This window comes from Oryctolagus cuniculus, chromosome 19 (assembly GCF_051225735.1).
Source record: "Oryctolagus cuniculus isolate XC-2025 breed Fujian yellow rabbit chromosome 19, ASM5122573v1, whole genome shotgun sequence".
In the NCBI taxonomy this organism is placed as follows: Eukaryota; Metazoa; Chordata; class Mammalia; order Lagomorpha; family Leporidae; genus Oryctolagus; species Oryctolagus cuniculus.
In genome coordinates, this window is record NC_142885.1 from 35770140 (window position 1) to 35797578 (window position 27439).

Below are 27439 nucleotides of genomic sequence, written 5' to 3' on the forward strand. Positions count from 1 at the left end.
CTCTGGGTCTCCCACATGGGTGCATGGGCCCAAGGACTTGGGCCATCTTCTACTGCTATCCCAGGAGATAGCAGAGAGCTGGATTGGAAGAAGAGCAGCTGGAACTAGAACTGGCACCCAAATGGGATGCTGGCCCTTCAGGCCAGGGCTTTAACTCACTGCACAACAGCGCCGGCCCCAATTTTTATCCTTTTTAAGGAATGACCATACTGTTCTGCATAACATCTGTACTAACTTGTGTTTTCACCCACCATATATGATGGTTTTCTTTTCCCATGTGCTCTCTAGCATTTGTTATTTTTTATCAGTTTGGCATAAAAATGATATGGTATTGTTCATGTTTTTGTGTATTTTGAAATCAGTTAATTTGTTTATTAAATCTTTATTATTTGAAAGGTGGATTTAGAGAGAGAGGGAAAGACATAGATAGCTTTCATCTGCTGGCTCACACCCCAGAGAGTTTCAACAGTTGAGCCTGGGGCATGCTGGAGTCAGGAGCTTCATCCAAGTCTCCCACATGAGTGGCAAGGACCTGAGTCCTTCGTCCATCTTCTGCTGGTTTCCCAGGTGTTTAGCAGTGAGCTAAATTGTAAGTGGAGATTCCTAAACTCAAAGTGGAACTCAGATGTTATGCTGGCCTCACAGATTGCAGCTTTCCCCACTTGGCCACAATGCCAGCCCCTCTATCAATTTAATTCCTCAAAAATAGCTCAGTAATGTTGGCATCTATCTCATTTTGTTTTTTCTCTGTTATTATTCAACTTATTGATGTCTTATTTTTGTTCACATTATTCCTCTCAATTGCTCTACCTGAGGTGAGTAGGGCTGCTGTGTTGCTTAAATGAAGTGTATGCTTTAGATTACTCATTTAATGAGTGCATGTCATTCACATAGCACTTCACTGAAGTTCTACTATGTCCCAAATCCTCTTCTAGGCACAGAATTTAGACCACTTTTCTCTTAGGCCCAGATCTTGCCTTTAACATACTACTTGGAATTTAGTAGCTCATGAAATCTGCAGACTGCATAAATGAATGAATATTTTGAGGGCTGTGCTTTTGTGGAGGAACTTCATAGGAGACCGAAGGAATAAAATAAATCAAAAGTATCCACAGTATATAGAATGTATACTATTTTACAAGTCACAGAGAAGAGGAAGAAGAAGGAAAGTAGTAAGACTAGAAAGTTTGTGGCAAGACTAACAGGCGCTGGTCAAGAACTTAATAAGCACATTAGGAAAGCAGTAAGGTTTCTCTTTTTTTTTGAGGAAAAGTTTTTATTTCTAGTGATGAAATTGGCTACAGAACATTATGAAAGTTTAAAAATACAAAGAGAAATTGTCTATAATTAATAGATTCAAAATTTGACAATCAGTGAATATCATTATTAGTCATTACCAACAACAGTTTTTGATTTGAAAGGCAGAGTGACAGGAAGAGGGAACCACTGTTTCACTCCCCAGACACTTGCACTAGCCAAAGCTTGACCAAGCCAAAACCAGGAACTGGGAATTCATTCTGGATGTCCCATTTGGGTGCAGCGACCCAAGCACTTCTGCCATCCTCCGTCTCCTCCCAGGGTGCACACTAGCAGAAACTTGCCTCAAAGCAGAGAAGCTACCACTCAAGCCAGGCATTTGTATATGGGATGTGGGTGTGTGGTGGTGATAGCAAGCCCTCATAGATAAAAAAAAAAAAAGACGAAGTTATTTCTATGCCAAGGAAATTACTCTGTAGTCTTTCTCTTATAAACTACGTATTGCTGAACCTAGATAATTTTTCCTTTATTTAACAATGACATGAAAATGTCAGTTGAGTTGGCTTTCCTGAAGACCTTGTTTCTTGAATATTAGTGGCTAGCTGAGATAAATTCTTTTCATCTCTTTCTCACTTCGGCAGCACATGTGCTCGCTTCGGCAGCACATATACTAAAATTGGAACGATACAGAGAAGATTAGCATGCCCCTGCGCAGTAAGGTTTCTTTACCTCCCTGTAGACTCTGCTCTCCAGAGGTGAACAGGGTCCTCTAAACCCACTTGTTGCACACACAAACACCTGAGTGTTGTATTCTCCCACAGGTGTTGGAGACTGATATGGTGTTCTGATTTATATTTACATAATGGCTAGTGACATCAGGCATATTCACATGTTTTGACCATTTACATTTCTTCTGAGAAATGTCTATTCAGATCCTTGCCTGTTTCTTCACTGTATTTTTTGGAGTTTTTCCAATTCATGTAAATGTTCTGGAAATCTGTAAACATTCAGAGTTTTAATTTTTCCTGCCATCTGTTCATTGTATCTACACTCTGATGTTTACTTTGTTGTGAAGAAGTATCTTAGTTGGATATACTCAAATGTCTCTGTTTTTATTTTTGTGACTATTGCTATTGGAATCTTACCCAAAAGCTATTGTGTGTTGACAATATTTAGAGTTTCCCTATGTTTACTTGGGTTTGGGTCTTATGATTACATTTTAATTCACTGTGAGTTCACTTTCACATAGTGTAAGAGATGTTGGAGTCTCTTTTCAGGCTTCTACATATGGATAATCAAGTTCCTCTGCACCACTTGTGAAAGAGATTCTTCTTTCTCCAGTTCATTTTAGTTCCTTTGGTAAATATGAGTTGCTGGTAGAAATTTGGGTTTATTTCTATGCTACCAAGTCTTTTCCATTGAACTATGTGTCTGTTATTATATCAGTGCTAACACTTCTTCTTTTTTTTTTGCAGTATATTTATTTGAAAGGCAGAGTTACAGAGAGGTAGAGGCAGAGAGAGAGAGAGGTCTTCCATCCACTGGTTTACTCCCCAAATGGCCACAATGGCCAGAGCTCTGTTGATCTGAATCCAAGTGTCAGGAGCTTCTTCCAGGTCTCTCTGCAGGTGCAGGGGCCCAAAGACTTTGGCCATTTTCTACTTTTTTCTCAGGCTATACCAGAGAGGGGTATAAGAAGTGGAGCAGCTGGGAAACATACTGGCACCCATATGAGATGCCGGCACTGCAGACGGTGACTTTACCTGCTTTGTCATAGTGCTGACCCCTGTAATATGTCTTAAAATATGGTGTGATGTCTCCAGCTTTTTTTTCTTTATAATATTGCTTTAGATGTTAAGCATCTCTCATGTTTCTATATGAATTTTAGCATCATTTTTTCTAGCTCTGAGAAGAACATCGTTGGTATGTTGATTGGAATTGCATTGAATTTGCAAATTGCTTTTGGTAGTATGGATATTTTGGTATTATTCTTCCCATTCACAAACATAAGTTTTCTGTGAGACTGTCAAAAAGCCTTGACAAAAATTGGACTTTATTACACAAAAATTCATCACTTTTTGGGATCATTTAAATCCATAATTTTGCACTAATATTTGATAAATAATTAAAGACTTTGAGCATTTTAGTAGGAGAAATTAAAATATTTATCAATTTATTCAAATATTGTTTAGATGTGATATTCAAATATTGTTTAGAGCCATTGTCTGTATTCCCTCTAAATTAGGATCTTTTTGCTTTTTGCCTGTTAAACTTGTCCCTTGATTCAACAACCCTTTTTAATGTAATGTAAACTGAAAATGTCATTCCATAAGCTAAAAAAAATGACAAAGAAGGAAAAAGAAGGGAGGGAGGTTGAGTATATAATTATGTTCTCCGAATTTTTTCTATAAAACATATTGAATCATTTAAAAGCTAATTAAAATTAAACTCAAAATTGGACCATTATGACCAATATTTAAAACAAGTGATTAAAAACTGTAGATGTCTTCAATTTTGATTATCATTCTTCTTTAGAATATCTGAAAGAAATCCGGTTTCTCACTTTAAAATATACCAGTGTGTTAGAATTCAGTATTAAATGACTTTGTTTAAAAGTGTTATTTAATCTATTGCTTTAAGTAGTAATACTATGGCCATTGTAAAACAAAATCCTTATCATTTTTCATAAAGCAGAAAGGGCCTTTAAAACATCATCACTAAAAATATTAAGAGACCTAAAATATAACATTCTTAAAACCCAAGTGATACCATTCAAAATTTTCAAATATGCAGGGATAGTTCGTGTCAAGTAACTAAATAATTGTTAAGTGTATATATGGAATAGCTTCTATAAATTCTTTTGGCAAGGGCTGGCACTGTGGCATAGTGGGTGAGGCTGCCACCTGCAGTGCTGGTATTCCATAGGGGCATCAGTTCAAGACCTGGCTGCTCCACTTCCTATCCAGCTCTCTGCTAGGGCCTGGGATAGCATTATAAAATGGTGCAAGTCCTTGGGCCCCTGCACCTGCATAGGAGACCAGGAAGAGGCTCCTGGCTCCTGCCTTCCAGTCAGCACAGCTCCAGCCATGGAGGCCAACTGTGGAGTGAACCAGTGAATGGAAGACCACTCTCTCTGCCTGTCCTTCTCTCTCTGTGTAATTCTGACTTTCAAATAATATAAATAAATCTTTAAAAAATTCTTTTGGCAAATAGATGAAGCTACTTGTTATACATTTCAAATAAATAGCAAACATACTAGAAAAATATATTGAATAAAATTTAAGCAACTCATAGCTATACACAGAAATTTCTCACCATAACAACATAGCAACCACTAAATTTCCAAATTCAATTTTCCACAACTTAGAATCTTTAACTCCAGAAGGAGTACAAAATTGACAGAACAGTGGCCTATGTATCAGGATACCTAATGCTAATACAGAATTATCCCTGCCACAACTTACCTATGTGACCTTGAACAGTTCACTTTACTTCTCTGGGCTTGGCATTTAGCATCCTCATGTGATAAAGGAGGCTTGGATAAGATCAGTTGTACTCTATCTTGAGACTTCAATGATCTCTCAGTTTCCAAACAGGCACCTTAAGGGAAAGTAAACCTTTAGATCAAAGCTTACATTTTTAAATATAAATATATTTTAAACTGTTTCTACAACTAGTACAAAACAACACATTCAAATGTGTACCCTGCCACTTTTCAATATTTGGGAATAATTAATGCATCATTTTAGAGCATTGTCTTGAGGCCAGTGCTGTGGTGTAGCTAGTAAAGCCACTGCATGCAGTGGGGGCATCCCATATGGAGGCCGGTTCAAGTCCAGGCTGCTCCACTTTCCATTCAGCTGTCTGCTATAGCCTGGGAGAGCAGTAGGAAGTTGGCCCAAGTCCTTGGGCCCCTGAATCTGCATGGGAGACCCTGAAGAGGTCCTGGCTCCTGGTTTCAGATTGGCATATCTCTGACCTTTTAGGCCATCTGGGGAGTGAACCAGCAGATGGAGGACCTCTCTCTCTCTCTTCCTCTTGTTCAATATCTGTGTAACTCTGACTTCCAAATAAATAAATAAATAAATCTTTTAAAAAATCAAAAGAATATTGTCTGGCACACAGTGAACCACTAAGTACAAGATATTATTAGTAATATTAGATTGAAATATTGAAATAAACTAGGCAATAAGCCTTAAGATGCAAATTAATACCAAGAAATATAATCTCAAATTTCTGTGTTCAACAAGGTAGTCTCTTTTCACTACTAACTTTATACTGAATAAGATATTTTGATATTTTGTTAAGAGTAAATTTATCAGGGGCCAGCGCCGTGGCTCACTTGGTTAATTCTCCACCTGTGGTGCTGGTATCCCTTATGGGCAAAGTGTTCTAGTCCTGGTTGCTCCTCTTTCAGTCCAGCTTTCTGCTATGGCCCGGGAAGGCAGTGGAGGATGGCCCAAGTGCTTGGGCCCTGCACCCGGATGGGAGACCAGGAGAAAGCACCTGACTCCTGGCTTTGGATGGGCACAGCTCCAACTGTGGCAGCCATTTGGGGACTGAACCAATGGAAGGAAGACCTTTCTGATTTCTCACTGTATATAACTCTACCTGTCAAATAAAAAAATTATTAGTTTTTCATAAAAACTGCAGTATTGAAAAAGTTCTAAAATCCCTCTAATTCTAAATCTCTGTGACTGCTAACTCATTAGCACATATTGCATTCCTTACATCTGGGTAATCATGACAATTCACTTTTAAATGATTAACAGATCTGCTGTTATATATAAATACATGCTTTTCCGAAAATCATACAATAAGCAGGCTACATACTTTACTTCAAGTAAAACTGCCATATCCAGTCCTACAATTGTAAATAAGACAGTTTCAATTGTTCAGCATTATCAATTATAAATTCCAATCGTGTAGCAATACTCATAAGAATTTAGGGGGCCGATGATGTGGAGTAGCAAGTAGAGCTGTGGCTTGCAGTGCTGACATTCCAATTGGGTGCCAGTTCAAGTCCTGGCTACTCAAATTACTATCCATCTTTTTAGGCAAGTAAGACTTACTATCCAGCAGTAGAGGATGGCCCAGGCCCTTGGGCTCCTGCACCTGCATAGGAGACCCAAAAGAAGCTGCTGGCTCCTGGCTTTGGATTGGCAGAGCTCCAGCCATTGTGGCCAAATGGGGAGTGAACCAGCGGTTGGAAGACTGCTCTCTCTCTCTCTCTCTCCTTCTCTGTGTAACTCTGATTTTCAAGTAAAATAAATGAATCTTTTTTTAAAAAGGATGAAATAAAAAGGAAGATGAAGATTACAAAATTGTTTAATTTTTTTAATAAATATAAATTTCCAAAGTACAGCTTTTGGATTACAGTGGCTTCCCCTCCCCCAAAACATCCCTCCCACCCATAATCCTCCTATTTCCTGCTTCCTCTCCCATCCCAGAAGATTACAAAATTGTATGAAGGACATTTGTACAGTAAACAAATATACTGATTTCCAATGCAATATTTGAATACTTGAAGCAGGAACGCTAAGTACTTCTTTGCCAAAATAACATGTTTTCTCCAGTGTAAAACCCATTTGCCATCCCAATACACAAAGGGATTTGGGGCAAGAAGGAAAAAAGAAGTCCACACATGCAGAAATTTTAAGCAAAACGAAATAGAGAATGTATTTAGTTTCGTGTAAATTACATGAGAATTAATAGTATTCTACCAATTTGCAACAAATATTTTTAACTTTAATGAATGAATGAATTTTCAGTTACATAGCAGAAAACTTCTACCCTCTCCCATAAAACTGAAAAAGAAACTTTTTAAAAGTAAAAACTGATGAAAGAATTCTGCAATACATGTTAATGTTAAGTAGCCCAGCAGAGTCTGTTTAGAAATACAAACACACACACAGAAAATAAATACATTAAAATCTTACTGAATAGTCCAGTAATAGTTCAGGATCCAATATGTGTGCAAAAGATTCTGGATTTCCCAGTCACTTTGTATAGGAAATGATGTGCTTTGCTATGTAGCATGTACCTTTAGATTCCTGAACACCTCCACTTTGCTTCTTACCCTGAGTCCCAGCAAATACAGGAACACAGCTGTTGAGACATTCATTTTCTGGATTTGGGAATATCAAAGAATTAATGAGTATAGAAAGTTGTACAGCAAAGACCAAGAATATCCAAGGGAGGTCAGGAAAATCAATTGAACAAGTCAAAATACTATGAATGTATACTGAATGCTCTGTTTTTAATATGTCTTACTTACCTAAAAAGACATGAGGACTATTGCTCTCTCTCTTAATACAACTAAGGAGAAGATATCACCAATGCTCAAGAAAAATGAATACACAGCAGAGCTAATACAAAATCCCAAAATTCCAAAATAGAAAAACTGGATATGCACTCCTTACACACACCCTGAAGTGGCAATGAAGTAGAACAAATCTAAAATTAGAAAAAAATTCTTTTTTTAAAAGATTTATTTATTTATTTGAAAGTCAGAGTTGCACAGAGAGAGGCAGAGAAGAGAGAGGGGTCTTCCATCCACTGGTTCACTCCCCAGTTGGCTGCAATGGCCAGAGTTGTGCCAATCCAAAGCCAGGAGCAAGGAGCTTCTTCCAGGTCTCCCACATGGGTGCAGGGGCCCAGGACTTGGGCCATCTTCTACTGCTTTCCCAGGCTTTAGCAGAGATCTGGATCCATATGAGCTGCCAGCACTGCAAGTGGTGGCTCTACCCACTATGCCACACCACTGGCCCCGAAAATTCTTGTCAAATTAAGAACATTTAACCTTTGTTTTACAGTGCATTATTAAAATATCTAAACTGGGGGAATACATAATTTCTTTCTTTAGAAATCAGAAGAGAAAAAGAACACTTCAATCCTACTGTGACACCACACAGAAGGAATGGAGAATCATGATCTCAATTAGCCTAGGGACAGAATAAAAGGGAGGGAAATAGGAACAACAGAATTAAGATGAATAAGCTTTGACAGCTGAGGGAATCTGAATGTAAAGAAAAGGCATGCAGTTAACTGAAACAATAGAGATAAGTCTGAGAGGAAAAAACATTGTTAAGTCATATTAATGGGGCCAGAGCTGTGACTTAGAAAAGTCAAAAAAAATCTAAAATTTGTTTTTAAATTATATAATTAAAAAAGATAAAAAGATGTTCAATCTTAAGTCTCTACAGCATAAGATATACATCAATTTTCCCAGGTTCTATTTGCATTTATTAACAAAGTTTCATGGGTATAATCACTAAAGTGGCTCCAATAAGTCTTTTTATAAAAATTATTTTTTATTTTGACAGGCAGAGTGGACAGTGAGAGAGACAGAGAGAAAGGTCTTCCTTTTTCTGTTGGTTTACCCCCTAGTGACCGCTGCCGCCAGTGTGCTGCGGCTGGCACATGGCGCTGATCCAAAGCCAGGAGCCAAGTGCTTCCTCCTGGTCTCCCATGCAGGTACGGGGCCCAAGCACTTTGGCCATCCTCCATTGCACTCCTGGGCCATAGCAGAGAGCTGGACTGGAAGTGGAGCAACTGGGACAGAATCTGGCTCTCCCACCAGGACTAGAACTTGGTGTGCCTGCACTGCAGGTGGAGGATTAGCTTATTGAGCCATGGAGCCTGCCTCCAATAAGTCTTAACCTGGGATGCAACTAAATTTAACAAGGATACTCAATAGGAATTTTAGAAGAATTCCAAAATATGTATCAGAATAAAAATAAATACTTTACTTGGTACATCTCATTTTAACTATACTATTGTCTAAATTTCCAAATGTCAGATGTACTAAAAAAATCCCCAAAGCAGCAGAGTTGGTCCGACATGATGAGGAATAAAATAAAGAAAATGAGAATTCGCAGATCCCAGATTAAAATAGCCAAGAAGGCCCAATAAAGAAAACTCAATGTCTTCATACACTAACACTTATTACCTCAGATTTATTTAACAAAAAGGTGATTATTCCAGCTACATCCCATTAGGTAGCCCAATTTTACCTGCTAAATCCATTTAAAAAAAGCACCTCATGATATATTACTAAAATCATATTGCTATATGTCATCCACCATGTCCACTGTACCTTATACCTAATGTTAACAGATCTGATGAAAATAAGTAGATAAATGATGTGTCTTAACCAAGTGTGGGAAATGTCTTTTGTTCAACGTTTTTCCAAAAAACCCTCAGTCTCAGTTTGCCTTCACATTGAAAAGACACTTCTGAGGTTTACTAATCAGTCCAGCTTCTTTGGGCCTCCCTCCAATGAAAGGGGCTAAAATCCATCAAAATAAACTCTAGGCACTGTCCTTGTGCTCCCAGTGACTTTTTCACTCTAGGGGCTCACAAACCTTCTAAATTCTTTAGATCACCTGTGATGTCCATTAGTTCTCAAAGACTATGATGCAAGTAATTTCCCCTCTTGGAACCTTGTTATTAACTGTGCTGTATGAGAAATGAAGTCTCCTACACACCTTGTGCTTACGATTCTCCAAACCATGTTGCCTGCTAGGACTTTGGCCATGAATATAGGACAGCAATACCTGAACATGATTACTGAGATCTCCTTAATAAAGGATAGACTGGGGCCAGCACTGTGGTGCAGTGGTGTAATCCTTTACCTGCAGTGCTGGCACCCCATATGAGCACCAGTTCTAGTCCCCATTTCTCCTTTTCCCATCCAGCTCTCTGCAATAGCCTGGGAAAGCAGTAGAAGCTGTTCCAAGTGCTTTGGTCCCTGCCAAAATGTGGGAGACCTGGAAGCTCCTAGCTCAGATTGGCCCAGCTGCAGACATTGCAGTCATTAGGGGAGTAAATGAGCATATGGAAGACCTTTCTCTCTGTCTCTTCCTCTCACTGTCTGTACGTACACCTGTCAAATACGTAAATAAATTCTATATATATATTTACATTTATTTATATATATTTATGTATATAAATATATTCATATATAAAATATATTATGCTTTATCATATAATATATTATATAATATATAATAATTATAAACAGATAATATTATATAATTTATTATAACTATTATATATATTATACATATATATATATATTATTGAGATCACTTCAATAGCCAGAGTGTGGCCAGGTTGAAGCCAGGAGCTCCTCCTCCAATGTGTGTGGCAGCAACCCAGGCACTTGGACCATCTTTCATGGCTTTTTCAATCCATTGGTATGGAGCTGGATCAGAAATAATTATATATTTATATATAAATAAATTCATATATAATATGTATATATAATTATATATTATATATTTATGATAATTATATGTAATTCTATATTATGTATAGAAATTTATAATATATAAATATATATATGATGGATCAAAATGCGGCATTCTCCATTTGGCAAAAGAGACAGGCTCCAATATCTACTGTCTATGTCAGTATGTCAGTATAATGCAGGAGGTAACCCCTCTACCAAATAAGAAAAGCTATTTCAGTTCAGCTGGACATCATTCTGCTGACTGTTGACCTTATTACTGTTAGTCTGGATGCTTTCATTGGTTGCAATCCAGAGACCCAATTTTCCCATAGATATAAACATCAGCAAACATGAAAATTTGGTAAGAAAAGCTTAAACTGAGAGTTATGATTAATAACTATTTTAACAAAATTTCTCAGAACCCATCTAATCCAAACCTTGGACAATTGGGAGCTGTTGTACTTGGCCCACCCATAATTGAAATGGATTCTAAATCCTTCAACTGCAAGGAGAGTATCATAGACATTAATGCTCCAAACGGATCCAGTTCCCTGCTAATGTGTCTGGAAAAGCAGCACAGGGTGACTCAAATATTGGGGCTCCTGCACCCATGTGAGAGACCTGGAAGAAGCCCCTGGCTCCTGATATCAGTCTGGCCTAGCCACAGTCATTGCAGCCATTTGAGGAGTGAACAAACCAGGAGGAAGATCCATCTCTCCCACTCTCTCTTTCTAGTGCTGCCTTTCAAATTCATAAATAGACCTTTAAGAAAGTCGATCACTTCAATAAATTTGTCATTGCTCAGTCATGATGACTTTTACTACCTTAAGTTCTTTTTCAAAAGATTTATTTATTGGAAAGGCAGAAAGAGGAGCTGGTGGTTGTGGTGCAGTGGACAAATCCGCAATCTGTTATATTGGCATCCTGTATGTGCACCAGTTCAAGTACCAGCTATTCCATTTCTGATCCAGCTCCTTACCAATGGACTGAAAAAGCAGGGAAAGTTGGCCCAAGTGCTGGGATGCTGCCACGCACATCGGAGGAAAAGCTCCTGGCTTCAACCTGGCCACACTCTGGCTATTAAAGTCATCTCAAAAATGAATTAGGTGGTGGAAGATTTCTGTCTCTCCCTCTCTCTGTAACTCTTTCAAATAAGTAATTAAATATTTTAATATGATAAAAAATGGCAGAGAGACACAGAGACAAAGAGAGAAGGAAAGAGAAGCAGAGAGATATCCCATCTGCTGGTTCACTTTCTATGTGGCTACAACTGTGCAAGACCAGGTTTCAAGTCCCCATTGAGGTTACAGTTCTCCAAATTAGATGACAAGAAGGAAAGAATTTGAGCTATTATCCATTTCTTCCCAGGGATATTAACATGAAACTGATTTGGAAGTGGAGTACCCAAAACTCAGATTAGCACTGCAATATATGATGCGGGCATCTGTTGTGATGTTTAACAAATTGGAAAACCTAGAGGAAAAATCAACAGATTCCTGGACATACACAATATACCAAAATTGAGTCATGAAGACACATAGAAAAGCTAAACAAATCAAAAACCAAGACAGAGATTGGATGAGTAATAAAGACCCTCCCAAGAAAGAAAAGTCCAGGATCAGACAGCCTCACTATTGAATTCTACAAGTCTTTTAAAGAACTAATGCTTCTCAAACTATTCAACACAATTGAAAGAGAGACAATCCTCTCAAACTCCTTCTATTAATCTGACAATGACTCATTCTATCATTTATTTATACATAATGTTGAGAAAATCAGAAGTATTTGTTAGGACTTCTGCTAAAATGCACTAGATTTATAATTTTTAAATACATCTTTCCTAGATGTAATGCAGTCCTTTGCTACTTTAGAGTATCAGAAATTTAAAATGTTGGACTGGTGCTGTGGTGGAGCAGGTTAACACCCTGGCCTGAAGCTCCAGCATCCCATATGGGGGCCGGTTCAATACTCAGCTGCTCCACTTCTGATCCTGCTCTCTGCTATGGCCTGGCAAAGTAGTAGAAGATGGCCCAAGTCCTTGGGCCCCTGTACCGATCTGGGAGACCTGGAACTAGCTCCTGGCTCCTGGCTTCGGATCAGCACAGCTCTGGCAGTTGCAATCAATTAGGGAGTGAACATCACATGGAAGACCTCTCTCTTTCTCTCTGGCTCTCCTCTCTGTCTGTAACTCGACTTGTAAATAAATAAATAAATAAATCTTTAAAACAATTAAGAAATTTAAAAAGGGAAAGGTTTTTAAAAAATGTATTTATTTATTGTGAGGCAGAGTGACAGATATAGAGAGGAAGAGAAAGAGAGGTCTGCTATCCACTGGTTCACCCCTAAATGGCCAGAATGGCTGGAGCTAGGCCAATCTGAAGCCAGGTGCCAGAAGCCAGGAGTCAGCAGCTTCCTCCAGGTCTCTCACATGGGTGCAGGGGCCCAAGCACTCAGGGCATATTCCACTGCATTCCTAGGCCATTAGCAAAGAGCTGGATTGGAAGTGCAGGAGCAGGGACTCAAACTTTTGCCCATGTGGGATGCTGGTGCTGCAGGTGGATGCTTAATCTACTATGCCACAGGGTGGGCCCAGGGAAAGGTTTTAGGAAGACATCTTTCATGTAGACTAGGCTGCAATATTGCAAGGTAAGGTTTAGCTTTTATTTCCACACATCAGTTTTCATCTTTTAGCAACTATAAATACTGAATATCATACATATAGACATAAATATAGGTAACTGCAGATTTTGTTGTCATTCTTTCTAATTCTCTTTTTAATGTCTGCTAATAGGCCATCTTATGGATTATTATATCGATGTTACCTGTACACAACCATCAGGCATTTCCACTGTTGAATGTGTTTATGTGTACAGGTAGTTTTGTTTGTGTGTACATGAATGCACATTTGATGGAGATAGCACTGACAGTAATAATGTGAGAAATCATAACGCTGATTTCAAACTTTCTATCCTCCGCAGAGATGGCTGTCATTGAAGTAGACCACAGGGCCCCATTGCTGTTGTGGACTGAAATATGCCTCCCTAAAACTCAAACACTGAAGTGCTAACCACCAACATAACTCTACCTGAAGAAAGTGCTTTTAAGCAGATCAAATGATAGATGTGTCTGTCACATCAGAGAAGGGCTTCTGGAAAAATCGAGCCTATTAGCACCTTGATCTGATATTTTCAAGCTCTACAACTCTGAGAAGTAAAATTCCATGATTTACATCATATTCTCTGTGGTATTTTCTTAGCAAATTAATATATCCTCATTTCTGCTAGCATTTTCTGCTGTCATCTAGAAGGTCCTCGTGATTAGCAGAGAAATATAGAAAGTAAAAACTATGATTTTAGATTACCAAGTATCTACTAACATAAAAAAGATATCCCAGAAGCAACCTAATACCATCCTGCAGGACCCAGAAAAAAAAAAAAAAAGGAATGAGTCAAGATGCAGGGCAGTAGAAAAGTGAATAATGAAAGATCACAGCAGAAGTAAATAAGGAAGGGTTTGATGCTGTGGTGTAGTAGGTTAATGCCTTGTCCTGCTGTGCATGCATCCCATATGTTGTTGCTAGAAGACCAGGTTCTCCACTTCCAATCCAGCTCCCTACTAATGCACCTGGGAAATTGGTGGAAGATGGACCATGTTCTTGGGTGCTGGCACCCACATGAGAGACTTGGAAGAAGCATCTGGCCTTTCAAATAAAGAAATCTTAAAAAAAATAGAAGCAGTGTTAGCACTGTTGGAAAAACAGACACATAGTTCAATGGAAAAAATAGGCAGCTGAAATAAACTGACTTTTTTACAGCCAACCCCTATTTAATAAAGGAAAGAAAACAAACAGGAGAAAGAAGAATCCCCTTAGCAAATGGTTTAAAGGAAAGTGATTATCCATATGTAGAAGCCTGAAAAGATACCCCAACACCTCATACACTATGTAAAAGCAACTCAAGGTTAATTAAAAGTCTAAATATAAAACCAAAACCTTGAGAGCTTGTTTTGAGGTTCTAGCAGGGGAGCGCAGCTACTCATATACCCTTGACCGAAGACCGGTCCTCCTCTAGCGGGGAAGGTCGTCCTCTTCGACCCAGCACGCAGCTTCGGGAGGGACGCACATGGAGTGGTGAGGGAGGAAGGGGACACCCGCCTAGCCAGCCAGATCAGCCGAAGCAACCCTGGCGATCAATGGGGTGACAGATGTCGCAGCCAGATCGCCCTCACATCCTGAGTTCACGCCGGAGCTGAGGAAAGGAAGCAATGCTGTCGGATCTGGCCGCTCTGCGGGAGTCTGAGGAACAACTCACACCAGGTGGCCACCGTTCCGTCGTCATGGGTAAAGGAGACCCCAACAAGCCGAGGGGCAAAATGTCCTCCTATGCCTTCTTCGTGCAGACGTGCCGGGAAGAGCACAAGAAGAAACACCCTGACTCTTTGGTCAATTTCACAGAATTCTCTAAGAAATGCTCGGAGAGATGGAAGACCATGTCTGCAAAGGAAAAGTCCAAGTTTGAAGATATGGCAAAAAGTGATAAAGCTCGTTATGACAGGGAGATGAAAAATTACGTTCCTCCCAAGGGTGATAAGAAGGGAAAGAAAAAGGATCCCAATGCTCCTAAAAGACCACCATCTGCCTTCTTTCTCTTTTGCTCTGAACATCGCCCAAAGATCAAAAGTGAACACCCTGGCCTGTCCATTGGGGACACTGCAAAAAAATTGGGTGAGATGTGGTCTGAACACTCAGCCAAAGATAAACAACCATATGAACAGAAAGCAGCTAAGCTAAAGGAGAAATATGAAAAGGATATTGCTGCATACCGTGCCAAGGGCAAAAGTGAAGCGGGAAAGAAGGGCCCTGGTAGGCCCACAGGCTCAAAGAAGAAGAATGAACCCGAAGATGTGGAGGAAGAAGAGGAAGAAGAAGAAGAAGATGATGAGGAAGAGGATGAAGATGAAGAATAAATGGCTATCCTGTAATGATGAGTGTGGAGTGTGCGTGTGTGCTCAGGCAGTTGTTTTGCTAAGAATGTGAATTCAAGTGCAGCTCAATATTAGCTTCAGTATAAAAAAACTGTACAGATTTTTGTATAGCTGATAAGATTCTTTGTAGAGAAAATACTTTTTTTAAAAAATGCAGGTTGTAGCTTTTTGAGGGGCTACTACATACAGTTAGATTTTAAAGCTTCTGATGTTGAATGTTCCTAAATATTTAATGGTTTCTTTAATTTCTTGACTTGTGTATGGTAGCACAGCAAAGTTGTACGAATTAGTATCATTTGTAAATTTGGATTTTTTGTTAGGATGTTGCATTCTGTGTTGTTTTTTTAAAAAAAAATTTGTAATAAAATTATGTATGTTAAAAAAAAAACCCAAAACCTAAGTAAACATATGAGAAACTGTAAAACATTAGCAGAGACAACAGTTTGCGTAAGATTCCAAAAGCACAAGTAACAAAAATAAAATATACAAATTTGAGCATATCAAATTAAGATACATCTTCACAACAAAGTAATCAACAGAGTGAAGATACAATGGACGGAATGGCAGGAAACATTGAAAACTCTGACTATGACAAAAGATTGATAGCCAGAACATACATATATAGAACTGGAAAAACTCCAAACAAGAAGCAAAATGTACACGTAAGAAATGGGCAATGATCAGAATAGATGTTTCTCAGAAGAAGAAATCTCAATTGTCAAGACATAGATGAGCATGCCCAATATCACTAGCCATTAGGGAAATGTAAACCAAAACCAATAGCAGACTCCATCTGTGGGAGAAGACAATGCTTGGGTTTTCATTTGTGCAACAAGTGGGTTTAGAGGACCCTGTTCACCATTAGAGGGCAGAGTCTACATGGAAGTAAAGAATCCTTAATACTTTCCTAATGGGCTTGTTGAATTCTTGACTAGTGCCTATTACCTTTGCCACAACCTTTCCAGTCTCACTACTTTCCTTCTTCTTCCTCTTCTCTATAGCTTGCAAAAACAGTATATCTTCTATATACGGAGGATACTTTTGTTTTGTTTTATTCCTTCTGTCTCATGATGTTCCTCTAAGAAATCACAACCCTCCAAATATTCATTCATTTATGCAGTCTGCAGTTTTCATGGGCTACTACATGGCAAAGTACTAGGTTAAAGGAAAGGTATAGGTCAGGAACTGAGCAAAGTTCACAATTATGTAGTATTATCTGGGGAAATGAACCTGATGGAAGACATCTCTCTCTCTCTCTCTCTCTCTCTCTCTCTCTCTCTCTCTCTCTGTCTCTCCTTCTCTCTCTGTGTAGCTCTGATTTTCAAATAAATAAATAAATTTTTAAAAACTAACTAAATAAATATACTAATAACCTGGTGGCAACACCTTTCTATCAGAACATGTGAAGCACTCAAACACAGTTTGTCCCAGAAAGTCAGCCATAGTTTTCAAGGGCACATCTTCTACTCCATTTGTGGACATCTCTGTGTGGAGTAAGGGGCACTTATTTCTTCCCCTCTTCTTTCTTACCACTCTCACAGTTATAACTTCTATTGATGCTTCCACAGAGCAGTCTTTATGAAATTTCAGAACTAATATCCTCCCATTTCAAAAATGTCATGGGTTTAACCACAGAACCCAAAATAAGACAAGTAACTGGCCTTCTTAATTACACAGTGTGGAAAGTAAGATTCTCAGTGGATCACTGGGTAACTGTAAAGTACTGGGCAGAGAAAAAGATGTTACTTATCTGTATTTATGATGTTGTAATTCTCCACTTTATGCAAACTCAGATTAAAAGGGCTCCAGTTAGTGGGCAACACTGTTGCATAGTGGGTAAAGCTACTGCCTGCAGTGTCAGCATCCTATATGGGTGCCGGTTGGGATCCTGGCTGCTGCACTTCCCATCCAGCTCTCTGCTGTGGCCTGGGAAAACAGTAGAAGATGGCCCAAATCCCTCATCTCCTGCACCCACCTATGAGACCTGGACAAAGCTCCTGGCTTCTGGTTTTGGATCCAAACAGCTCCAGCCATTGATTTCTGTTTCTACCACTCTGTAACTCTGCCTTTCAAATAAATAAATAATTATTTTAAAAAACAGCTTCATCCCAGAAGAAGCTCCTGGCTTCAGACTGGCACAGCTCCAGCTGTTGCTGCCAATTGGGGAGTGAACCATCGGACAGAAGACGTCTCTCTCTCTTTCTCTCTCTCTCCTCTCTCTGTGTAACTCTTTCAAATGAATAAATAAATCTTTAAAAAAGTAGCTCCAGTTATTGACAACACAGTAGACTTGCATTAATTTTAGTTCCCTTCTTATTTTGCAAAGGGATCAGTGGCAGGTCAAAACAGTTGACAGCCTTGCTAACAGGAGAAGAAATAGCTGAAGACAGAAAATGAAAAGCAGCCAAATACATCATCAAAGAAAGAGAAGTGGACCCCATCCAACACAAACCTTTAAAAGTGGATGCTCACAATTAACGAGTGAAACAGCTGCCCACTGAAATCTTATCTAGGGAGGGAAGATGTCCTAAGTTCTGCTTCTGTAAACTCCAGTCATAAATCTATCCTAATAAATCTGTCCCCGGCATCTCTTTTACAAACATACTGGACCCACTGACCATTGGAAATGTGGACCTAAGTCATGAAGGCTGCCATTTAAACCCACCAATGCTGTAACAGCTAAGAAACTTGAATTTGATGCACAATTCTCAGGAAATCATTCCAGCTGAGCCTAGGGCCATTAATAGAAACTCCTTGGATCCTCCACTGTCTCTGTGCCTGTTTGAAAGAAGGGAGTTTTCCCACCCCAGGTTTCTGGAACAGCTTCAAATTCCACATTGGAAAAATCTGATAATTAATATGAGAGGGATCAATGCACACTTCACACTTCTCCCCACCAGGAAGATGAGGTGCAGGATGAGAGCAGTGGGGCAGATCCTAGTCAGATCCTCCTGCCCACCCCTCTGCTGCCCCAGGCTCCCTGCTGAAGGCCACCCAGCCCCACCCTGCAGGAACCAGCCCAGGAAACATCAAGAGGCCTGGCCAGACTGCATTCTGAGACCACCCACAGTGGGAACCCAGCTTATTTAACTGTGGAGAGCTGGAGTCTTTCTGCCTTCCTTCCCTGCGTGTGCATGTTCCCAGAATGCTGCCCCCTCTCTCCTGTAACCACTAAATAAAGCACATTAGGGACAGTTTGGGTGAGGTCCTGCAGGAGAGATTCCAGGCACTGGGAGCCTGGGAAGTGGAGGTGGGAGACAGAACAGCCCGGGTCCCAGTCCTGACCTCGGGGGAAGCTGCCATGATCTATGGCTCCCTGGCACCCACCCTTCTCCCACACGTGTCCCCGCCCCTTCCTGCATGCCAAACCTGCAGCAGAAAGTCACTGGAGCAGGTACCCTTTCTTCTGGACACACGGGGAGCGATTCGGGGAGTGGCGGGAAGAGACTCCCTGGTAAGTGGGACCCACAGGTGGAGGATGAAGAGGGAAGATGCAGCAGGAGGCAGGCTTGGGGTGAGCACTTGGAAACTCCCTGGGATCGCACGTGCAGAGCAGGAGATGCAGTAAATGCCAGAGAAGGAGAAGCACAGCCCCCAGGGCTGACCCTGATCAGGGAATGAACTCCCTCTGTTCCAACTCAGGCCCCAGGGAATGGCAGCAGCATGCGCATGTGCACAGGCATTCAGAAGGCATAATACATCCGAGCTCCTGGGAACTCTGGGAAATGGAGTACAGGCCGCAGCATCCCTAGAGACACCAGCTGACCCTCCCAAAGGCTGTAGTCAGGGGTGGGTGCCCACAACCAGAGGGCCTTTGCTTTTATTCAGTCACTCCTTCCTTTCCTTCCCCCCACCAAAATCTCAGGGATCAGTTGCTTTCTTCCTTTCCTGAATCAAATCTGAAAGAATGACACTCACTGCTGCTAACTGACCCCAAATCCTGGCTCCCTCATAACCTCTGTCTCTTCCAGAAAAATCTTATTTACTACTTTGGCCCTAGAAATCATAAATGACTATGATAGAATTTAGCTTTTAACAGAGGTGTAGAAGGCATGGTTTAATATCCAGTTTTGAGAATACAATTTTCATTTGTGTTTTATTGATGTTTATAGTTCTTTTAAGATTTATTGATTTATTTGGAAGTCAGAGTTACAGAGAAGGAGAGGCAGAGACAGAGAGAGAGTGAGAGGTTTACCATCTGCTGGTTCACTCCCCAATTGGCAGCAGCAGCACAGCACCAACCCCTTATAGTTCTTTTCAAATCATTTTAAACTGTCTTTTTATTCATCTAGTACAGAGACAGAAGAATGGACACAGAGCTAACATAGCTGTGTATTCAAAGAGACAGGTTAAGGGTTTAAATGCCTTATATCATAGCATTTATACCTTAGATTAATTCTGGGGACAGTATTATCTGGAATTTACAAAATAGAAACTGAATGGAAAGAGCTTAGAAAAGCATGGTGTTTTTTAATATCATAAAAAAGTCTAAGTTAAAGGCCAAACAAGGGGCCAGCACTGTGGCATAGCATGTAAAGCACTGACATTCCATATGGGTGGAGGTTGAACCCGGCTACTCTTCATTTGATCCAACTCTCTGCTATGGCCAGGGAAAGCGGTGGAAGATGGCCCAAGTCCTTGGGCAGCTGCATCTGTGTGGGAGACCCAGAAGAAGCTCCTGGCTGCTGGCATTGGAGCTGTACAGCTCCAGCCATTGTGACCAATTGGTGAGTGAACCAAAAGATGGAAGATGCTTCTCTCTCTCTCTCTCTCTCCCCTTCCTCTCTGTGTAACTGTGACTTTCAAATAAATAAATAACTGTTTTTTAGAATGTCAATCAATATATAATACTAGCTTAAAGATATTTCTTTTGTCTTGTGTCTAAGTTTTTAAAATCTGATTTATCAAATGGAAAAATGTGAGAGATGAAGAGTACCTACAAAAATAATTTACTGTAATTATTTACTGTAATAATTTACTGTAATGATGTACTGTAATTTACTGTAATAATTTACTGTAAACAACCACATAGGATTATAACTTGTCTAGAAAACAAAGGAGATTCAAAGTTGCTATTTTTCATGGTTATTTGTTCTTATTTTTAATATCAAGATAGTATACAAATATTATGCACTACTAGGTATTTGTGTGTTGTTTGATATGTTTTATTTTTTAATCAGAAATTCAAAGAGATAACTGGGTAACATGGAGTTCTGTGTTTCTGATTACTTCTCTCAATTAGAGATCATGGGATTAGAGTTAGTGCTAGATTAAGAATGCTTCAATCTTTATCCACTGACTTCACACCAGCATTTACTATGTTAAACAATATTCTTTGGGTAGATGGCTCTTTCTTGCCAGACTGTAAACTTCATGGGGTCTAGAAACATATTTGCTTTGACACTAAAACTCAGCATCTTGACAGTCAGTCTTTTAGTTGAATAAATACATGATATACAAAATAAATATTTCTGCCCCTCAAGAACTGCCTAAGAGAGAAGAAAATAGAAATCAATTTGATGACTCTCAGTATTAGGTGAATATATAATTTGTCATTCTGACATAAGCCTTGTCATAAAAAGGGCATATGAATAATCACACAGAGTTGAAATGTATGAACACCTAGGGCCAAGTGGATTAAAAGTTCAGCCTAGCTATGTAAGGCATTCCATGTCAACAGGAGAGGAAGGAGGAAGAGGGGAGGGAGTGTAGGTGGGAAGGTGGTTACGGTGGGAAGAATCACCATGCTCATTACTTAGCAGCAAAGAGAGAATCTGTGATCATTTGTTGCTTAAGAAAGGGTGATAGGCATTATTTAATTATAATGCAGGCATCAGTGTTCTTCTGTCTCTGAAATAGGAAGTCTATAACTCAGAATTCCTTGCTGTTTCATCAAAAACAATTCAAAACAAAAACCTAATTAAGCATAAGTGGAAGTTGTGCGTTAGAAGTCTATTCTAATCTCTAGGAGGTTCAGGGGTTGGAAAATTCATCTAAAATCTTGCTGAAAAATGTCCCACACATTTTCCATAAACACTACCCTTAAGCATAGGCTTTTTTTTTAAAAAAAAGATTTATTTATTTGAAAGTCAGAATTACAGAGAGAGGAGAGGCAGAGAGAGAGAGAGAGAGAATCTTCCATCTGCTGGTTTACTCCCCAATTGGATGCAATGGCCAGAGCTGAGCTGATCCAAAGCCAGGAGCTAGGAGCTTCTTCCAGGTCTCCCATGTGGGTTCAGGGGTCCAAGGATGTGGGCCATTTTCTACTGCTTTCTCAGGCCACAGCACACCTGGATTGGAAGTGGAGCAGGCTGGACTCCAACCGGCGACCATATGGGATGCTGGCACTGCAGGAGGCAGCCTTACCTGCTATACCACAGCACCAGCCCCCATAAGCCCTATCTTCTGCAGAACCAGCACCCCAGACACCAGCCACCACATGGCATCCCATGGCACATTCAACCCTGGCAATGTTCTGCAGCTCTTGCTCCTCTCCACTTTCACTGGAAGAATCTGCAACTCCTTTTTTCATGCAAGTAATTCTGATTCAGATGATGCCCCTGACACAATTGGCTGGCAAGTGCCATGGCATGTGTCCACGGCCTAGCTAAATGCAAAGCTGGAACATTTCACTGCCATGGTGAGACACGGACTCCATCTAATGAAGTAGGGGATTTTTCAGGGAGTCTAGAGAATCAAATATGACAAAATGACAAATCTTAACCAAAGAGTGCTGTGGTACAGATGAAGAGAACCCAAAATGTATTTTTCTATCTTTTCTTTTCTGAGTTAAGTGCCTAAAAACAAAGCCAATGAGGGTTAAACAGACCCATTCTGAAAATTCCTTAACATCTTCATTTTCATCCAAATTAATATATTACTTGAAGGAAATAAATTTTACATAAATGAAAATGCAGCACCACAGACAATTGTACAGAACATAGCCCTTCAGTTAGCTTCAAACCATCTGGGTCCATTAATGTGTTCTTCCAGAACCCAAGCTGCAGTACAATAGAACCACAGCCTCTGACATTCCTCCTCCACCCTGATGGATCTTGGGTTTTCCTCCCACCTCCCCTCTCCTGTGAATACATCAGTAGCAGGACAAATGGAATCCAAAGATACGATGATATTATTTAACATGGAATAAACATAGTGTTTTAGTCAGTACAATCCTCAATACTACAATAATAATTCCGAGTTCACTGACTATGAAACTAAGAATATGAAATCTATTCCTAAGTAATCACACCATCGAGAGCTGAATGTAGACTTTCAGAGGGAAAGAAACAAAGAATTGTGTAGACATTGTATCTCTATAATAGAGATTTACCGCTGTACTTTATAGACAGTACACCATGTTTGTATTTTCTTGTTTTTTTTTTTTTCAGTCTGGAATAGTTTATTACATCCAGCTTGTCACTTTGGAAATTTTATGATTAGACACTAATATACAACAAATTTTGAATCCTTACAGACAATATACAGCACCCTAGGCCCTCCCAAGGGCAAAAAACAGACCAAGAGCTCATAGACTAGCTGCAACTGCAAGAAGCAGATGAAGATATCGTCAGAAAGATGCATATTCCTGCAGTGTGGCTGCTGAGCAGTTCTGCCCTTATGGATCTCATCTCTGTTTCAGATCATTAAAGAAAGTTACATGCTTTCTGACATTTCTAAAGATTTCAATAATGAGAATCTAATATATGTTCACTATGCTAAGAGCTTCAGAACAGCCCAAAGATGTGGGCCATCTATTGCTTTCCCAGGCCATAGCAGAGAGCTGGATCAGAAGAGGAGCAGCTGGGACTAGAACCGGAGCCCATATGGGATGCTGGCACTTCAGGCCAGTGCTTTAACCTGCTGTGCCACAGCACTGGCCACAACGTAGTATTTCTAATAGAAGAGATGGTTAAGTCATTAACTCCTCTAAAATACAAGTTAAGTATTAGCTTTGAAACTCTGATTCATTCATGAGAAAAACAAAAGGTTAATTTTCACTCTTTGCTTCTGGGTATGTAAATTTTCTTCTAAGAAATTAATCATGACTTTTACATCTCAGACCCTATTATGAGTAAGTAGAGAATATTGTGGGGTCATACGCTCATTCTATCAAAGGAACATTTCTCCAATTAAAGAAAACATTATGGGCATCCCATATGGGCACTGGTTTGAGTCCTTGCTGCTCCACTTCTGATCTAGCTCCTGGCTATGTCCTGGGAAAGCAGTAGAAAATGTCCCAAGTGCTTGGGCCCATGCACATGCATTGGAGAACTTGAAGCTCTTAGCTCCTGGCTTCAGATCAGCGCAGCTCCAGCCATTGCAACCATCAGATGGAAGACCTCTCTCTCTCTCTCTCTCTCTCTCTCTCTCTCTCTCTGTGTGTGTGTGTGTGTGTGGGTGTTTGTAACTCTTTCAAATAAATAAACAAATCTTTAAAAAAAAAAAAGCCAGGGGTCAGGGAAATTTCATCCAGGTCTCTCACTTGGGTGCAAGACTCAAGGATTTCTACCATATTCTACTGCTTTCCCAGTATGTTTTCAGAGGCCTGCATCAGAAGTAGAACATGCAATGGTGCCCATAGAGGATGCTAGTGCTGCAGGTGTTGCTATAACCCATTTTGCCACAGTGCTGGCCCCGTAACAATTTTTAATTCCTAGGAATTAACAGGGAAGAAAGAAGTATGGCAGGATACCTTTTTTAAAAAAAATATTTTATTCATTTGAAAAAGTTATATGGAGAGGTAGAGAGTGAGCTGATCAGAAGCCAGGAGCCAGGAGCTTTTTCTGGGTCTCCACATGAGCAAAAGGGCCCAAGGACTTGGGCCATCCTCTACTGTTTTCCCAGGTGCATTAGCAGGAGGCTGGACTGGAAGTGGAGCAGCTGGGACTCTACCAGCACTCATATGGGATGCCTGTATTTCAGGCCAGGGCTTTAACCTGATGTGCCACAGTGCTGGCTCCAACAGGTGACCTTTTACACTCAATAATCTCTTCTTGGTATTGGCAGCAGTTTGTAATTTTTTTTTATTTGCCTTCTTCTTAATCTATATTTTTAAAAAAATTAGAAAAATTTCCAGCATCCTGAGAACCTCCATCACAAGGGCATACAATCAGATGTTTGTCCAGAAAAGGGTGGTGTAGATGCAATGTGGAAAATGCAAGGTGAGTTGATTCATCTTTCTCAGGCTGTGGTTTCCATGGGCAACTTTTACAACCAACTGCCTTATTTGTTCCTCTTCCACAGAGTGGAAAACACGTTAAGTCATCCTATTTAGCCAAAAGCCAGTGGCAGCACTTCAATATGTCATCAATCCAGGGCCAGCATTGTGGCACAAAGGAGTAAGTTGCCAACTGCAACAGCAGCATGCCTTATGGCACTGCTTTGAGACTCACCTCCTTCACTTCTCGTCCAGCTCTTTGCTTGGGAAAGCAGCAAAGATTGCCCAAGAGTTTGGGTTCCTGCACCCCCATGGGGGACTGGGGCAGACTTCCAGGGTCCTGGCTTCGGCCTGGCTCACCCCAGCTATTGTGGCCATCTGGAAGTGAGCCAGCAGATGAAAGATAGATCTCTCTCTCTCTCTCTCTCCTTCCTTTTACATAAACATACATTACATACATAAATGAAGATGCATCAATGTAGCAACTTTTTGAGGAAAAGTCTTCTGATTATTGCAGGTACTGTCTCAATGCATAAAAATGTTCAGAAACAAAAATTATAAACTGATTTATATTTATATTTCTCAACCACATATTTTTCAGAAAAAATTGTCTGCCACTCAGCATCAGGTATCAGTCTGAAAGCATTCATTAAAAAATCAAGTAATTTAACTAAACACAAAAACCTCTAGTATAGGCTGCATATAAACCAGTGGCTTCCATGGGTATACACAGATTGATTTTTGTTAATTTACAGGGATCACTGCACTTCCCTGGCACGGAGCTGTCTGAAGAGTTTAAACACTGATGGGTGTGGCATTATTTCTGATATTTGCTTATTATCCAGAGTGCATTTATTCAATATCTATCATGAACTCCACACTCTATATATAAATCTATTTCAAATATGTTGATATTTAATGGTACTTACACACTTAAAAACTGAGCTAATCCTCCTAACTTCTCTCTGGAATAGCTATGCCTTTGACTTTGCCTTTTTTCACACATATGGAAATGCATAATATGCTTCTGTATGGTACTTCAGAATTTATAAAAGGCTTTTCAGGTAAAATTTACATAACATCATGTGAAAGTGGCCAAAGGACACAGTCTTCTCATTACAGAGGGGAGAGGTATGAAGTCACTCTCTGAACAGTTACTCAGATTCTGTCATTCAGGTTCAGAACCTTATTAGGTATCAGATACACATCTAGATTTTTTCCCTACTGTCTCTTTGTCACAATTCCCAGCTTATGAGTGAACTTCAGTCTGAATGAATGCTAATATTCAAGGTTCTAAGTGAAAAAATTACTGAGGTTTGTATTGGTGAGGAAAGCATGTATCTAAATGTTACTTGTATTTAATAATAAGTATTGAATCACATGAAACTGAATATAAGATTATGCAAATTTTTAAGATGAAGAGCATATATTTAAAACCACATTCTTACATTTTGCAAACGTGTTGAAACAGCTTACTGGAGCATGTGTTTGGCATAGTGGTAAAGCCTTCCACATCCCAGTCAGAATGCTCAGGGCTCAAGCCCTAGCCCTGCTTCTGCTTCTGGCTTCCTGCTAACAGAACCCTGGGAGGCAGCAGCTGATGGCTCAAGTACTTGAGTCCCTGCCACCTGTGTGGGAGACCCACACTGAGTTCCTGGCTTCAGCCTGACCCAGCTCTGGTTGGTGCAGACATTTGAGGAATGAGCAATAAATGGAAGGGCTCTCTCTGCCTTGCAAATAAACAAAAATAAATATACAGACATTTACTTAAGGTGTCTTGCTCACTTTTAAATGATTTCCCTTTTCACAGTAAAATGCCTAACTGTCCTCTTTAGTTACAATGCATGTTTTGCTCTCCATGTCCACTCCTGAGCTCCAAGTACTGGCAGCTCACCCTAGCATGCTGACTGGTTCCAATGTTCAAGTACTCATCTCCCATTCTCTTTTGGTGGGTCTACCGGAACGAAAGGAGAGTATCTACAGTAGTTAATATCTTACTGTTGCTCTTGCTGTCCACCTGCAGGCCTGAAGGATGATCAGCTGAATACACACTGTGATGTTCTGGACGTAGTTTCCAAACTTCAGTCACTTTGCAGCAGAGGGACTCTGTCCTCGTCAATCACCTGAAAGCCTGCAGGAGTAGGGAGAAGCTGTGTTTGAAGAATTCACAAATACAGTGCATTGAAGCCAACCACTACCACCCCCACCACACCCCTACTTCAGGGTTCTGGCAAATCCCAAACCAGGAGTTTGGGACCAGCAGTGGTTCAGGAGGTGACCTCAACTCCTTACTCTGAACAGCTCCAAAGTGCCTGGTGCACCCAGTGGGAGCTCAGCGCCTCGACCTCCCGCCCTCCTGCCCTTGCCACCAGGACGCCCAGCTCCCAGAGCCTCCAGGAGGCCTGCAGCAGACCCGCAGGTCCAGGCGCACTGGGTTGTGCATCCAGAGCAAACCCAAAATACAGGCCCAGCTCAAGTGTCACCTCCCCACAAAGTCTCTGTATCCTACTCCCTCCCGGAAGGCTGCGGGCCAGCACTCAGAACTGGGAGTCGCGGCATTTGGGGTTCACCCATGCTCCCATGAAGGAAGATGCCCCCGTGGGAACCCCGCTCCACCTGTGGGCAGGGCTGGGGAAGGAGGGCTGAGTAAGCCTCCACCCTAGGACTGCAGCCTGGGAAAGTCCAGGGCCCCAGCGCCCTTGCCGGGCATGGGGTCTCACTAAGTGTGCTCTGAGCCAGGGCCTCAGCCATCAGCAGCTCTCTTGCTTCCAGAATCTGCTGCAGGACAGCTCAGGCTCTGCCCA

At 40.5% G+C, this 27439-nt stretch overlaps 1 long non-coding RNA gene and 1 pseudogene across 3 annotated transcripts; one reads left to right on the plus strand and one right to left on the minus strand.

Annotated features, from left to right (window-relative positions):
• Positions 1-1349: 1349 nt before the first annotated feature.
• On the minus strand, positions 1350-27439 carry LOC149120486 (uncharacterized). 3 transcript variants are annotated; one of them, XR_016225764.1, is made up of 4 exons: positions 27356-27439; positions 26634-26766; positions 4722-4857; positions 1350-1676 (listed from the first exon to the last, which is right to left on the minus strand). It is a non-coding gene; the product is annotated as an uncharacterized LOC149120486 (long non-coding RNA). The 3 variants fall into 3 exon arrangements; XR_016225763.1 differs by having other exon boundaries at positions 27252-27433; XR_016225765.1 differs by lacking the exons at positions 26634-26766; positions 27356-27439 and adding an exon at positions 10351-10406.
• Positions 1904-1971, plus strand: LOC138847924 (U6 spliceosomal RNA; annotated as a pseudogene).